The sequence below is a fragment of the Papio anubis genome, chromosome 15 (assembly GCF_008728515.1).
Source record: "Papio anubis isolate 15944 chromosome 15, Panubis1.0, whole genome shotgun sequence".
In the NCBI taxonomy this organism is placed as follows: Eukaryota; Metazoa; Chordata; class Mammalia; order Primates; family Cercopithecidae; genus Papio; species Papio anubis.
Window position 1 is genome coordinate 80,736,885 of NC_044990.1, and position 16,415 is coordinate 80,753,299.

The following is a 16,415-nucleotide window of genomic DNA, read 5'->3' on the forward strand; positions in this document are numbered from 1 at the left end:
TCTTTGATGAATAATCTAAGACTACTCACATGAAATGCTGAGGCATGGTATTCAGGACATAATGAAGCCTGCGACCTGCACGTGGACGTGGTGCTCACATGGTGGCTTCCCGTCCTGCACTGCGGGAGCCCCTCTTTACACAATTATTCTCTCCTACCTCAGCAGCAAGCACTGACTGAAACACTGACAATACTCTCCTTGCAAAAAAAGCAAGGAGTTACTTCTAGATTCTGTCTTCCTCCTGACAGTAAACTCTTAATAAAAATGTACTTGGCTTGTTCTTTCTCAAAACTTCACGATGTAATTTAAACTATAAAATAATCTCAAGCAGGTAATATCTCAAAACAGAAAAATACACATTTGATGGAAAGTAAATTTCAAAAATTCTCCCTTCTGAACTAGATCAGAGTATATCATTTTTTAGTGTAGACCTTCACACAGAGCTTGCCTAGAACTACAAGATTAAAGTAAATAATAAGATGTATTCAGCTAAAATTTAATAACATTGTGTGGCAATTACTTTCTCATTTAGCTCTTAAAAACTCATCGTTAAAAGTAGGAATTGTCTCAGAGTTGCGGGAAAAACACAAAGAAATAATCCAAAAAGGTTTATATTGTTATCTATTGCCACATAATAAATTACCCCAAAACTTAGCTTCTTAAAATGGCAGTAAGCATTTATCACCTCACACAATGTCTGTGGGTCAAGAATTATTTGGGAGCAGCTTAGTTGAGTGGTTCTAGCCCAGGGTCTCTCATGAGTTTGCTGTCAAGATGTTGGCCTAGGCTCAACCATCTGAAGGCTGACCTGGGTTGACTCACCCACTTTCGAGATGGCCCACTCTCATGGATGGCAAGTTGGTCCTGGGTGTTGGCAGAAGATCTCAGTTCCTTGCCACATCGGGGCTCCCTGGGGCTGCTCTAGCGTCCCCACCTGATGGCAGCTGGCTTTCCCCAGAGCAAGGGATCCAACAGAGAGCACTGACACATGAAAACACCACTGTCTTTTATGACCTAGTCCCAGAAGTCACACTGTCTCTTCTGCAATACCACACTGGTCACACAGGTCAGCCCTATTCACTGACAGAGGGAACAACAAGGGCATGAATCCCAGGAGGCGAGGATGACAGGAGCCATCTTGAAGGCTGGCGACCACAGATCCATACCCAACTCCAAACCACGAAATTACTCAGAGTGTGTGTGGGGTGAGATGGAGTAGAGGGCAAAAAAACAGATTCTTTAGACTGAGAGACATCTAGTTTCAAGAACTAAGTCTACAGATCACCAAGGAAGTGATCAAGGAACATAATCTAACCTCTCTGAACTTCAGTCTTCTCATTTTTAAAATGGGGGTGACAGTGCCGTGGCAGACCCAGTTGGGGTCACTGCTATCCCTCTTCTCCCTTGCGATTCCCAACCTGCCCACTGTGCGGTGAGTCCATGTGACTAGACCCCGGACAATGGGCTAAGAGGAAAGAGGATGTGCGTAAGTCCCAGGCTGAGGCCTTAAGAACCCATGCAGTCTTCTCCTGTCACTTTTCCCTGCGGCAACAAGGAGTACTCATTCCAGGCAGTGACCGCATCATGGTGCTACTTCCCTTCCCTTGGCCTCGAATGCCAAGAAACCACAGGAGGAACTGGCTTGGGAAGTCCCCTGGCATCAAAGTCAACTTTGTGTGAGTGAAAAATAAACCTTTATATTATTAAGCCACTGAAATTTTGGGTCTATTTGTTACCAAAGTATAATCTAGCCTATTTTAATTCATGTTCATAAAATGATACTTATTTTGATAATTAAATGAGAAAATACATCTTAACTTCCTACACAGTACCTACATGATAGGGTTTTAATAGGTCAGTTTCTGTTCACCTTCTCTGAGGAGCTTGTTTTCTCATTAGCAAAAAAATGGAAATAATTATTCAACTCACAGAATTGCTTTCAAAATTAAAGGGAATAAAATACATTAAAAATCTTAACAGACAGTAAGCAGTTAACAAATATTTAAGTTTCTTCTCCTTCTTTCCCTGGAATTATGACCACAGGGGGTTCAGAAGGTCTTTTTCCCCTCATCGGACCTTCTCCTCCTCTATATTCAAAGCTTCCAAGTCCCTGGGAAGCTAACATACTGAGTTTATTTGATAATTCCTGTGAAAATATCATGTTGCCTACTTAAGACATTAAATGCAGCTGCATGACGGAAATGATAATAACTTAATTAAAAAGATTACCAATCCTGACAATAATGCCATGATTTCATTTCAGAATTACTCTAGTCATTATTTTCTTACATACAAAGAAAATGCAATTCCCCTTCTTCTGTAATGTTGATATTAAAGGCCCATAAATGTCACCTTATTCTATCAGGGCTTTTGTTCCACCAAAAGAACTATGTAAGATGTGTCCTGAATTGTGTCATCTCTAAATTTAATAGCATATAAAGCTGAAGTATAATGGATCCTTTGGACCTAAATAAACATGAATGAGAATTTTTTTAAAGCAAATCCAGCCATCCTGTGCCAAGTCATTACACTGTTTCATAGGACTTGCTCCAGAGAGATTTCATCATGAGTATATTATAAGCTCTCAGTCAACAGATTAGTACAACTTGTCTACTTCCTCATTGAAAAACTAATCATGTGTGCTTTTTCCATGCAAAACTGGAATCGTTGGCCCAGTTACATGCCTAAATCACAGCCTAACACTACAACACTGGCTGATGTCCATGGAATGTGGTTTTTCAGCCACATGGAAGCTCCTGACACTTTTTGGTGTTCTGTAACTTTCCTTCACTGAAGGGCTCCCAGCAATGACCAACATGCCCACTGCAGCACAGAAAAAGTGGAATAGCATGCATTCTCCTGCTCTCCCTCTCCTCAGCGAAAGTAAGACAATAAATTGCCCAGATCCATTCTCCTTTCCTCTGTGGTAGCCAAAGATATGGGGGAATGACATGCACGGTGGGAATACAGGTGTGGTGTCTCAAACTAATTGCCATGTGACAGACCAGCTTTGCTTCCTGTGTGTTCCTGGTGCTGTGCAATCAATGTCTGTGTGATGCTGAGTCATGGTGACACAGGATCTGGCTGCAGACATTATCCAAAGGGATGTTACAATGTCGCACTTTCTCCCTACCCTAGGGCCACCTGGCTCCTCACCTGTTCAAGGTTATTCATTGCCGCCTTAGAGTCTGGGTGTGTTTAAAGATCTCATACACCACCTCAACAACTGGTGCGCCTCCCTTAATACACCCATGTAAAACTCAACTCACAAATAGCATTTTTTTAGTATAAAAATATATATAAACAGAGAAATAATGCATAGGAATATATAATTTATATTACATTTAAATAGTACATTGTGTTGTATATAAAGTGATATATTTCTTGGAACAAGAAAGTCCTTCCATATAAAACATCACTGCTTGTTGCTTCTTTGTTGCAGGTTTTATGATTTTAACACTGAGCGACAAAGGTAAAACTATGAATTCAAAGTCCACATTTGGTCTATCTCAGACTTATCCAGCATTGAATTCTTTACCTATGAAACAGAACAAATTTTTTTTTTTTTTTTTTTGAGACAAGGTCTTGCTTTGTTGCCTAAGCTGGAGTGCAGTGCTGCAACCTCACTGCATCCTCAACCACCCAGGCTCAAGTAATGCTCCCACCTCAGCCTCCGCAGGAGCTAGAATGACAGACATATGCCACCATGCCCAGCTAATTTTTTAAACTTTTTGTAGAGACAGGGTCTCACTACGTTGCTAAGGCTGCTCTTGAACTCCTGGCCTCAAGTGATCTCCTGCCTTGGCCTCCCAAAGTGCTGGGATTACAATTGTGAGCCACTATGCCTGGCACCAAAGAACAATTATATTGACACATTAAAAAATGAAAAGAACTATACATTATTATATTTTTTAAAAATTTTTAATGATTATGGGTACCTAATAGATACATATATATATTTATGGGGTACACGTGATATTTTGATACAAACATTTTTGTTTGTTTGTTACGAAATGGAGTCTATGTTGCCAGGTTGGTCTTGATCCTCCCACCTCAGCCTCCTGAGTAGCTGGGATTATAGGCATACACCACCACACCTGGCCATGATTATATTTTAAAGTAAACGATAACAATCACAGAGCAGAAGTTATCAAAGACAAAGGTTAATTTTGATAAAATCATTATGTATCAGACAACTGGATTATTTTATTTAACTAAGTGGGATAAAAATGGGTTTGCCAATGTGCATCCTGTCATTCTTGTAATACTGACTAGATTTGTCAAAATAATAATGAAGTACAGACATACAAATACACCCATCTTAAACATTTTGTGTTTCTGGTTTAAATTGAACAAGACTGTATTGACTATTGTTTGTTAGGAGAGAGATCCTTCCTCTAATGACCTTAAGGCCTTGGGGAAATAACACACACCTACATGAACTATCCCTATTTTTTATCCTCATACCTTCTTCCTCATACCAAACAATAAAAATAAAAATAAACCAACAACAGAAAAAGTGTTCAAATCCTAATAATTCTAACTTAGAAATGTCTCACATTCAAGATCTCTCCACTTCTAGTGCAACTACACTATTCCTTTTGTCCTCATGTATCCCGTGAACTACTGCAACAATTTCTGGTCGCGTGTTATTTCAAATTCCAGATATATTCCTGAAACAAACAATTAGGTCTTACTGACTTAAGGCCTCAGTCTTATTTAAAACTCTGTTGACTATACAATAAAAACAGAATTTATAACCTGATACAAAATGTTCTTCATGGGCTCCTCTTCCCTGTCTTTAAATCAAATCGCCAACTCTTTACATTCTACCCTGTTTCCAGGGTGCCCCTCCCCATGCCGTCTTCTCACTAGTTCCAAGTTACAGCAGGTTATTTCACAGGCTGGGGTATTGGGTTTGAGGGTTTTTTTTTTATTATTATTCTTTTTTACTCATTATCTCTCTCTCTCCTTCTCTGCCTAAAATAGCCTCATTTGCTTCTTAGTCCTAGAAAATCCAGTCTAAATGTCCCTTCTCCAGTGAAGCCTCCATCAGACTACTTTTTCTGGATCTTAGAAGCAATTCATTTCATTGTTATAGCTCTTGTCACATTGCATTATAATGTCAATATTGTATCTGTTTCCAGAGCTGTATGATGAGCTCCACATGGACAGAGATTTGCTCTTATTTTTATACCCTTAGCACTCAGCACAATTCCTGGCACATAGAAGATGCTTACTTAATATGAATAAATGAATAACAGAGTAAATGCTTTACAAGTTTACAAAAGGGAGAATTCAGTGTGTTATGGAGTAATTAGGAATTGCTACACTAAAATGTAAAATATATATAAATAAAATGATTGTACATGTCTTAAACAAAGAATGATCACACTTCGACCCTTTTTAATTTCAGACTTTCTTTTAAAAGGATATACTTACACTATCATACATTCTCTTTAATATGCCTTAAGTATGTAGTTGGAAGATGCTGAGGTTCAAGATTCCCTTAAGTTCTTGGGATTAGATAAGTAGGAAGATGTTCTTCTATGTGGATCATCATTGTCTACTTTTATTTATTGATATTAATTTGTAACAATTATATGTGTAGTATTTTAACCAATGAAGACATTTTAATGCTATAATTTAGCCTTTTCACTTACTAAGAAGTATTCCTCTCTACTTCATTCAAAAATAGTAATATATTACTTTAGGATAAAATCTGCCCAACATCTAACCCCAAAAAGCATGTAGGTAGGGGTTGTCAGATTCAGAAAAACTAAGAAACCTACAGGATGCTCAGTTAAATTTTAATTTCAAGTAAATAATGAATAAATATAAAAGTCCCATGCAGCCTTTGAGGCATATTTATACTAACAGAAATCTAGTTCTTCATCTGAAATTCCAATTTAAATGGCTGTCCTTTATCTGGCAACTCTACAAAGTAACAGACAAGAAGACTAGCAATGAAGACCTGCAAGGAAAGTCTTGGTTGATGTATGCTACTAGAAAGGCTAGCGTTCCTGGTTCCCCAGAGAAAATCGAGGGGCTTCAACCATCCCCTATCCTCTATATCCTTAAAGAGACCCATGCTTACCCATGTGCTGAAGCATTAGGACTTCCAAGAGGAAACTCATTTTGGTAAAGGAACAATCTAAGATCACGTCTCAGAATAGTTTTTTATAAAGGAGCATAAGAACTACAGAACTAGCCTCAGGATTTTTTCCTACTACTGTAGGGAAAAAAAGGAAAATGTATTATCATCGTAGTATGCCCAGCAATGCTGGTATTCTAATGTATCACAAAATTTAAGTCCATGAGGCCTTTCTATAATGAAGGGGCTACTGTGAAGTTTTATATGCATTACTACAAATCCTCATAACATTCCTACAAGATATATGGCATTCTTTGTACTGTAAAACTAGGGAAACTAAGGCTGAAATTAATAATTTGCCCAAGGCTACACCATGAGTAGGAAGGGAGGTGAAACTCAAACACAGCTCTTAAGACCCTATAACTACTTAAGTATTTATCAGTTATGTCATATACTGACTTTTAGAAGCCAGGTCCTACTAAAGAACCAAAAGAAATGTAAAGGTGCTCAAAAGAACTGACATGCAGGTGGATGGTCTCAGGACAGATAAGTTCCTAAGCAAGAATACGGGTTTGTGTGTTTGTGTGTGTGGTCACATGGCGCTTTCTCTGAAAATTCTACTCTAAAATCAAAGAGCTTTATAAAGCCAAGCCTTCACTATTCCACTCAATTCTTTCAGTATATTTAAAATTGTCTACAGGGTAAATTACCTTCCTGTGAAGCTAGCACATTTCTAAAGGTGCCTACCTAACTTTTAACCATAAACACTGCAAGGCAAATCTGTAAGGTACATGTAAAAACAAGTCTGCTCATCCCTTGTCTGTTTCCCCAGGTTGCAGAAAATGAAATGACCATAATAACTCCAGGACAGAGCAGACTGTTCATCTGAGTCATACCAAATAACTTCATTGCTGCTAAAGTAAAATTTGAAAGTGATTGAAGTGATTTTATGATCAGCCTTTTGGAAGTCATTCAAAAGTGCTGCAATGCTACTTCAAAGAAGATAATTTAAATGTAAATGTCACTCTTCGGGGTTGTTTATCAACAGCTGAGTATTAAAATTGGTGAGCTTGATTTGTGTTATTTCATTTAACCAGCTTATAATTTAAACACACTTATAATTAAGTTACTATTTGAATAAATGGAATAAACACAAGTCAAACTTTGGTAGTGAGGTGCTCATCTTCAGAGGAGTTCAATTAGATTGGAAAAATATTTTGCAGAGATTTTGTAGAACAACGGCTCTCTACCTGGAATGCGCACTGGAATCACCTATGGGGTTCTAAGAAAATATCAATGCTTAGGTCTCCCCCCTGGAAATTCTTACACAAGTGGGCTGAGATGGGGCCTGAGCACTGGGATTTTTAAACCTCCCCAACTCATTCTAATATACAGCAAAAGTTGGGAACAACTGCTATCGAAGGAACTCAAGCATTGGATGGAAAGCTGGAATAATGACATTTCAGGATCCTTTCAACTCTGAAAGTCTATGTTTAATTGTACATGTGACCCTACTATGACATCGTACTAGAATAGACCTGAAATGTCTTCGGATATACAAATTAGGAATACAGCGTTACAGTCACTCTTCCTAGATGTAGTTTCAAAGTACAAAGAAAATGTTGCTATTATTTACACTTCTCTTTCAGGTTCTGATTATCTATTGAAGAGACCTTAAAATAAACAATTCAATTATTAAAAATATAATGAGCATCTCCTGTCGGCAAAACACTCCTGTGGGTACTGAACATTTATTAATGAGTCAGCCAGAGTCAGATTTTTTTGGAACTTACAATTTAATGGGCACAAATGGTTGTACAACAAAAGTAAGGGGAGTGAGTATGAAGTCTAAGTGCATGATGGTTCATTTAAGTGATTATGTTCAGCTGTGAAGGAGAAAGGCAGGCAGAAGTTTGCTTTTTATCAGTGCAAAAGTCCATACCTTATTCATTTTATTGAAGAATAATAAATGTAAAAGTAAATTTTAAAGTTTCAGGTGATATTTCACATATATTTTAAATATATATCTTACATATAAAATACATATATGTCAGTAAGCAAATGTGTCAGATTATTTAATCTCACTGAACATTCACCAAAAGGAATTACATTATACAAAACCAAATCAATTTCTTCTAGCGGTTTTTCAATTAAGGGCTAAAGTAAATTTTTAAGTGATTCAAGAGATATTGGTAGTTTCTGCAATTTTAACTAAATTTCCAATAACTTGAAAGAATGTCATAAAAATACAAGCTTGCTAGTAAATTATGCTGATTCTGCAAGATAAAGAATATTTGAGATGTGAGAGAATTTCGATTAATAAATACACATTTGCTAAATTCTGCTTCAGATGACTAAACTTTTTGTTTGTTTGAACTAAACAAAACAGAGTTCAAAAAGGCAGAGTAATATAACACAACTAGAGTTAAAGGGAGACTTTAGATAAATGAGCCATAACATCTGGCCAATCATTTCAGCTCACTGTACCCAAATGGAATTGGAAACACACCGTGATAGGAAAGGTCACTCATGCTGGTAAAAAGTAATAGCCCTGCTGCCACAGTTACACCCACAAATGAAATCTACATCCATACTGTCTTAATCTTCACTACTAGGCAGCATCGATCTAGGGGCAGGTGCTCAGTTGGAGCCAGGATTAGGTATTTTGTGCTCCTGTACCCTAATTTCTAGCACAGTGTACAAGTCACAGTGGTGATCAAATCAGCCAGCATATAGTGTAATACAAATAATAAAATGTTTTAACTGAAAGTATAAGACTTTGTAGTAAATTAATGACTGGAAAGAAATTCTTTGACTCAATTTACCGTTATTTAACAACAATGATGTAGAAGACTAGGCAAGGCTTTATAAGTAAAAAAAATAAAAATTATACATATAAAACCCAACTTCTGAGTGAAATAAAATGAATACTTGAAATTCAATAAATAAGACTGCTTATATGGGAGGCTACAATTTTAAATATAAACTTTATATCTTCCAAATTCCAGTAAGGTTATATCTTCCAAATTCCAGTAAGGAAAAATATTCATGTGGGTTTCTTTTCATGCAAGAAAAAACTCTAGTCTCAAGAGAACCCAACCCCAAATCAGCAATTAAAGTATCAATAAAAGCTATCTGTCTTGTTTGCTTTTCCAATCTTGTTCCTTAAAAAGATCAACAACAAATTTAAAACTGTACATGTAAAATCAAAAATCATAACCAAAAGAACAGGATGTACTAATATATATTTTCTTTGAAAGTATCTTCTTGAGTTCAAACCTAACTGAAATGAAAAAAACTGTTAATTTTGAAGCGGTAGTATCTAAAGTACATCTCCACATTGACATCCAAATTTTAAGGAATAAATCTGCTGGTTCTACTGTCAATAAAAATGCCTAGCTGGGTCCCTTATTTCATTAACTAATGGAATCTGTAAGCACCCTTGATATTCAGGTTTGGCTGTGTCCCTATCCATATTTCACCTTGAATTGTAATAATCCCCATGTGTCAAGGGTGGAGCCAGGTGGAGATAACCAAATCATTGGGGCAGTTTCCCCCATACTGTTCTCGTGGTAGTGAATAAGTCTCACGAGATCTGATGGTTTATAAATGGCAATTCCCCTGCACAAGCTCTCTTGCCTGCCATCATGTAAGATGTGACTTTGCTCCACATTCACCTCTGTCATGATTGTGAGGCCTCCCCAGTCATGAGTCAATTAAACCTCTTTCCTTTAAAAATTACCCAGTCTCAGCTATGTCTTTATTAGCAGTATGAGAACAGACTAATACAACCCTGTTCTGTGCTCTTTTCTTTCCACTGTCTGCCTCTCCTCCATGCCCTCATTCATTCCTAGGTTTTCAATGATCAGTCAGATACTGATGATGTCGTCATGGCTTTTATAGTCCAGGCCTCCATAGTCCAGGCCTCCATACACAATGGTCTAGTCTATAGCTCTCTTAAAGACATTTCCTTTCACCCATTGCCTCTCCTGGAAAAAGAAAGCCCTTGCTATAATTCTGTAACATTCTAAATAAATAAAATATCCAAGGAAGTATGAAGTAACTTGAAATGAAATTTAATTGCTGCTGGGATATTAAATATTCAATAGGAAATCAATTATTTAATTAGTTGACTGACATTTTGAATCAGGTCATCTTCACATGCGAGTTTCTCTAAACCATATTCTCTGAGCACATTGGAATTCCACGTTTTCCAACATTCCCAAGAAAGGGAGAAATTTGTTGCACAAGCCCGCTGGTGCCAGGTATGAGAGGTGTGAGGAACAGCCTTAGTGACCTGAAGCCTGCAGCGAGAAATGTGCTCATTGGGCCCAACCTCTCTACCACCCAAGACAGGATGCTTATTTATGGAGCAGAGAGTTTCCTACAAGGTCCTTGAAAAAGGCAAATTCAAGCTAGACTTCAAATATCTAGGTCACTTTTTTTTCCTAAGAAAAAGAAGTGAATGACAGAGCACAAAGTAGGCAAGTAGGAATAAAGGAAAGGCTATAATCTGCATGAATATAAAAAATTGACAGGACAAGCTATTTATAGTGTTCAGGTGTGAGCAGAATCACCAAGAGCATAGCCAAGGCTTCAATACTTAGGTTGCTTTAATATGTGCTTTGTTCGTTTATAACTAGAGTAAAAAGCATCAGAGAATGGGAATGACCATAAAATTTACCTCAAAGTTTTTAAGATAATTATTTTTAGGTGTAAATAATTAGGGAAGAGAATAGTAAAAATGAAGTGACATACATACATTATAAAAGCCAGAAAATATTTTCAAATATCCATTTCAGCATATACACATGACTAATGCTAGAGTACATACAAGAAAAGCAGGTATCTTAATATTCTAGCACAGATAATGGGCCAGGCGTGGTGGCTCATGCCTGTAATCCCAACACTTTGGGAGGCCGAGGTGGGCGGATCACCTGTGGTCGGGAGTTCATGTGCATATAGATTAAGGTAAAAGAACACCTATATGCTAACATGTTCATGTTAACAAGTCCACCCTCTTCTAAAGTTTGAGGCCAACTTTGTTTACTTATCTAATCGGTAAACAAGTTAGAAAGGTAAAGCAACTCATCTCACATAATTGTACTTTTTTCTAGCAATGTAATTGAAAAGAAAATATTTTTTGCTATCATAAAACACAAGTTTTATCTTTTAAGAGAAAAATTTCCATTTTCCTTAAGAAAATAAACCAAGAGCCTCCAAAGTTTTCACTGGAAAGTCAGCTAGGTCTCTGAAAGCCTTATTCAAGCCTCCAGATTCATCTTCCTCTTTAGGTAGCTCACTAACGAAGGTTTCAAAAGAGAGAATACTGAGTGAGGCTTTGAATTTAATACTCTCTGAATTTAATACTCTGGTTTAAGCAAAGGTAAACATCCCTTTTCTTAAATTCTCAGAGCACAGTCAAGGCAAGGCTGAAATCTTTAAATGCAAGATAACCAAATATTTGGATATAATACAAAGGAAGTAAACATAGAATGTCATAGAACTGAATCATCTGGCATACAGTTTACCTGTTTTCAGTTTAAAGTTCAGCACATGACTGCCTCCTATTCAGCTCTAACCTGCCCCAAATGCCCAATTATATCTAGCAACTTAAATATCCAAACCCAAGAAATGTATGAGACAGAGCATGAAGTCCCTTTTGCTATCTAGTTAACTCCCACTTTCAGGGTTCAAGTTCATGGCTGCAACTTTTCTCAGATGATTGACCCTGAGAATGTCTAGCTACTTCAGGAAGGCTCTACCTACTTATGATGACAGGGCTTTAATCTACTGAATCGGGTATTTTCCTAACAAAGCACAGTGAGCTGCAGCAGAAAAGGCTGGTCTGTTACAACTTTAGATGACATTCAAATCAAGGAATGTTTATGTTTTGCAAGAGATATTTAATAAGGAAACCAGAATAAATTTAAATACAAGAAGTGTAATTTACATCTCACAGTGAATCCTGACTTTCATTACATTTAACTTTAAAACTAAGCAGACAAATTAAAAGTAAATATAGCACCATATTGTCAGTGTATTAATGAAATGCCTATGCTTTGAAAAATAAACACAGATAAAGAGTCAGAACAATTTTTAATCAAAGATATAGATGCTCCTCAACTTACAATGGGGTTACGTCCCAATAACCTACTGTAAACTGAAAATATTGTAAGTCAAAAATCCATTTAATACACCTAACCAACTAATCATCTTACCTTAGCCCAGTCTACCTTAAACACGTTCATAACACATATTAGCCTACAGTTGGGCAAAATTGTCTAACACAAAGCCTATTTTATAATGAAGTGTTGAATATCTTATACAATTTATTGAATATTGTACTTAAAGTTAAAAAAAAGGATGGTTGTATAGGCAGTCTGAATGTGTACTGCTTTCACACCATTGTAAAGTTGAGTAATAGTAAAGTTGAGTAATAGTAAGCCAAACCATTCTAAGTCAGGAACCATCTGTACATAAAAATTGTTCATTCCATTACCTACAAATAGTCTAAGTGTTTGCTGTGATCTAAATGTCTGCATTCCCCCAAAATTAGTATGTTGAAACCTAATTTTCAATGCAATTAATATTAAGATGTGGAGCCTTTAGGAAGTGATTAGGTCATGAGGGCTGTCCCACAGGAATGGGATTAGTGTCTTTGTAAGAGAGGCTCAAGGGAGATTGTTCTTCCCTTCTGCCATGTGAGGATGCAGGAAGTAGGCACCATCTTTGAAGCAGAGAGCAAGCCCTCACCAGGCACTGAATTTGCTGGTGCACTGATCTTGGACTTTTCAGCCTCCAGGAACATGAGAAATTAATAAATACCCAGTCTAAGGAATTTTGTTATAGCAGCCTGAATGGGCTAAAATATGTTCTAGTTTCAGGAGGGTATTAATTTCTTGAAAGTACTTATATGTTTCATAAGAGTATTAATTTTTTAAAAGTTCTAAGCTAAGCTACAGTAAAAGTAAGCAGGCATTGCTAGCAAAAATGTTTACAGTATCCTGATTATCACTTCATATAATATACAATAATTTATTTCTTTGAAACACCAGGACATTTTTAGATTGTTCCTTGGTAAAACAAATTAAGAATGTTAAAAAGGTATTTTGGTTATATGTCAACTCAAAATGAAATTTAATGTCCCATGAGATTATCAACAAATGTTCCTTGAAAAATTAGATGTGTACAGGCTTAAGCATGAAGTTGGTCCCCTACCTCACAACATCTACTAAATTAAGTCAAAATAGATCACAGACCTACATAAGGGCTAAAACTCTCAGAGAATAACTTAGGACCAAATCTTTATGATATTGGGTTAGGAAATGATTTCTTAGGTATGATACCAACTATGTAAGTGACAAAAGAATAAACACATAAACTGGACTTCGACAAAATTAAAAACTTTGTGCTTTGGAGGACACCATGAAGAAAGTGAAAATAAAATCCACAGAAAGGGATAAAATACTTCTAAATCATATACTTGATAAGAAACTTTTATCCAGAATACAAAAAGAGCTCTTACAACTCAAAAATAAAAAGACAACCATATTAAAAATGGGCAAATAATTTGAGTAGACATTTCTCCAAAGAAGATATACAATTGGTCCATAATCACCTAAAAGGTGGTCAACATTATTAGTCACTAAGGAAATGCAAATCAAATCCACAATGACATACTTCACATCCACCAAAATGACTACAATCAAAAACACAGATCATAATAAGTGTTGACAAAGATATGGAGAAATTAGAACCCTCATACATTGCTAGAGTGAATGTAAAATGTGCAGCTGTTTTGATAAACATTTGGTGGTCACTCAAAACGTTAAACATAGATTGTCATCTGACCTAGTAATTCTATTGCTAGTTACATGCCCAAGAGAATTGAAACATATGTCCATGTAAAAGTGTATACATAAATGTTCATAGCTGCATTATTTATAGTAGCAAAATAATGAAAGCAACCCAAATGTGTATCAACTGAAGAATGAATTTAAAAAATGGGTATATCCACATGGTAGAATACTATACAATAATGAAACAAAATGAAATATTGATACGTGCTTGAACCTTGAAAACACTATTCTAAATAAAAGAAGCCACATATTGAATGATTCCATTCATATGAAATATCTAGAACAAGCAAATTCATAAGACATAGAAAGCATACCAGTGGTTGCCAGGGGATAGGGGATGGGGAAATAGAGAGTTACTGCTAATAGGTTATGGGATTTCTTTTTTAAGTTGATGAAAACATTCTAGAATTGAATAATGGTAATGGTTGCACAACTATGTGAATATACTAAAAACTACTGAATTGTATACTTTTAAAAGGGTAAATTATATGGTATATGAATTATATTTCAGTAAAGCTGTTATAAAAGTGAGATTTGTAACTCATAATCTGGGTTTAAGAAATGCAGTTACAATTATAATTGAATTGTTATCACAAATTATTTTAGATTTTTTATATAACAAAAAAGTTATTTAAAGTTGTTTTATTATTCCTGAGACAAATATGTTAATTTGTGGTCAAGTAAGCATATTTAGAAGAAAAAATGCACAAAGGCCCTAAAGGCATTGTCAATCAGCTTTGTTGGACAATAAACCAATTTCTAGTTATAACTTACTTCACAGAAGTAATAACTATTACTATTTTCATCATATTACTATCTTTTCAACTTACAAATGTACCCAACTTATGAAATGCTAAGGACAGCCGTGTACTCTTCATTCTGTTTGGAAATATTCTAGTCCAAATCTATTCCTAATCTAGTCCAATGAGTAGAATCTCCTGCCATAACTGGCAGTGACAAGGAGAGAAAGGGAATGGGAGAAAAAGGGGGAATGAGGATAGATCCGTTTAATCCTCCACCTCTATCAATCACTGCTTTAGCTCCAGGATTGACCATCCCCAGCAACTCTTCATCTTTATCCAACTTTCCAGTGCCCTCTAATCCCCTTGGAAAGCTTAAGATCCTGTCTGATTCATGTATTACCCACGGGGCCAAGCACACTGTCCTTCATGTAGAAGGAATTCAGGAAGGGTTGGGTGTTGAATCAACTATCTGAAATAGGATATCACACATTAAAAATGTTACAAAAAATTTTAGTATCTTTTTTTAAAAGGAGACCAACTGTCATATGTTAAAATCTAATATCAGTTCAGTCATGGTGTCCCATCACTCACATGCCATGATCAGATGCAAGATGTTATTCAAGTAACTTGTTAATAATAAAAAAAGTTTCAGTGTTTTTCAATGTTTGTTTTTTCTATAATCAAAATATATTCAAAACGATTTTTCTAGTAGCGTTTTTGTTACCTGATTTATAATATTATTTTTTTAGATGTAGCGAAAAAGGGAAGTTAAAACTTGTGGGCAGGAAAAAATATTTATAAAAGTTCATTAAACATGAGACTATTATCTATCATGTGTGGCAAATTAAAAAAAATGGCTGCAAACCTGTCTCTTGTATTACACGATAAAGAACTACTAGAGGTGTATTTGGGAGATACAAAGGATAAATATTCTTGATAAGGCAAAACTCTCTGATTTCATGTATCATTAGGTCTACTGGAAGGCAAATCAACTCAAATTCCTATCCCTCATTTATCTATACTTGTCATTCTTGGTACTCACCACACTCTCTCATGTCCCTAAAAATGTTTAAGGTTTACTGTTTTCTCTTTCTTGAACAATTACCTTGTGCCTTTCCTACCTGACTTAATCTTCAATCATTCTTTGTGACTCAGTCAAAATGTTGCGCCCCGCAGGAAGCCTGCCATGCCCTCCTCTTGAGCCCTATAGCATCAGAGCCACAAAAATGAAAGATTACTCTATATTATGGTACCCTACAATATTAATCAGAAAAAAAATGTTAAATGTTACCCTTATAGATACACGCCACAGTCTACATATTTTGTTTATTGCTTTATTAAACCATCGCTTCTGATCAACTTAGAGATCAGCTCTCAAAGTGATCACAAGTTGATTAATTTTAAGGAAGTCTTGGAATCAAAGCCTTTGAATCTCCTCCCTGCTTACAAAGTATCTAAAGGAAAACTAAAAACAAAGAAACAAAATAAACAAAAAATAATGCAGGACAGCACCTAAACCAGAGATTTTCACCTTTTGTTCTTTTAGATAAAAGATTAATAAGGAGATATGAAAGAGTCACAGCAGTCCTTAAGGGATTATAGGGTAAAAGTATTGGCAACTATTGTCAAGTATGTCTAACCACATACAATAGAAATCAATTATATAGGATAAGTTAAAACTCCTGCAATGACCATATGGAGACAACAGCCAACAGA

The 16,415-nt window shown here is 36.0% G+C and overlaps 1 protein-coding gene across 4 annotated transcripts in view; it reads right to left on the reverse strand.

Moving 5' to 3' along the window:
• The window catches only part of FGF14 (fibroblast growth factor 14), a 665,893-nt gene that overhangs the window by 632,111 nt on the left and 17,367 nt on the right, over window positions 1-16,415 (reverse strand). The window contains exon 1 of one of the 4 annotated variants that reach the window (XM_031655725.1): window positions 15,821-15,885. The exons of 2 other annotated variants lie outside the window; for them this stretch is intronic. The gene's annotated coding sequence lies outside the window, so the exon portion shown is untranslated. Of the gene's footprint in view, window positions 1-822; window positions 3,577-15,820; window positions 15,886-16,415 lie in introns of those variants that run through there. One more of the 4 variants, XM_017951399.3, reaches the window with a different exon arrangement.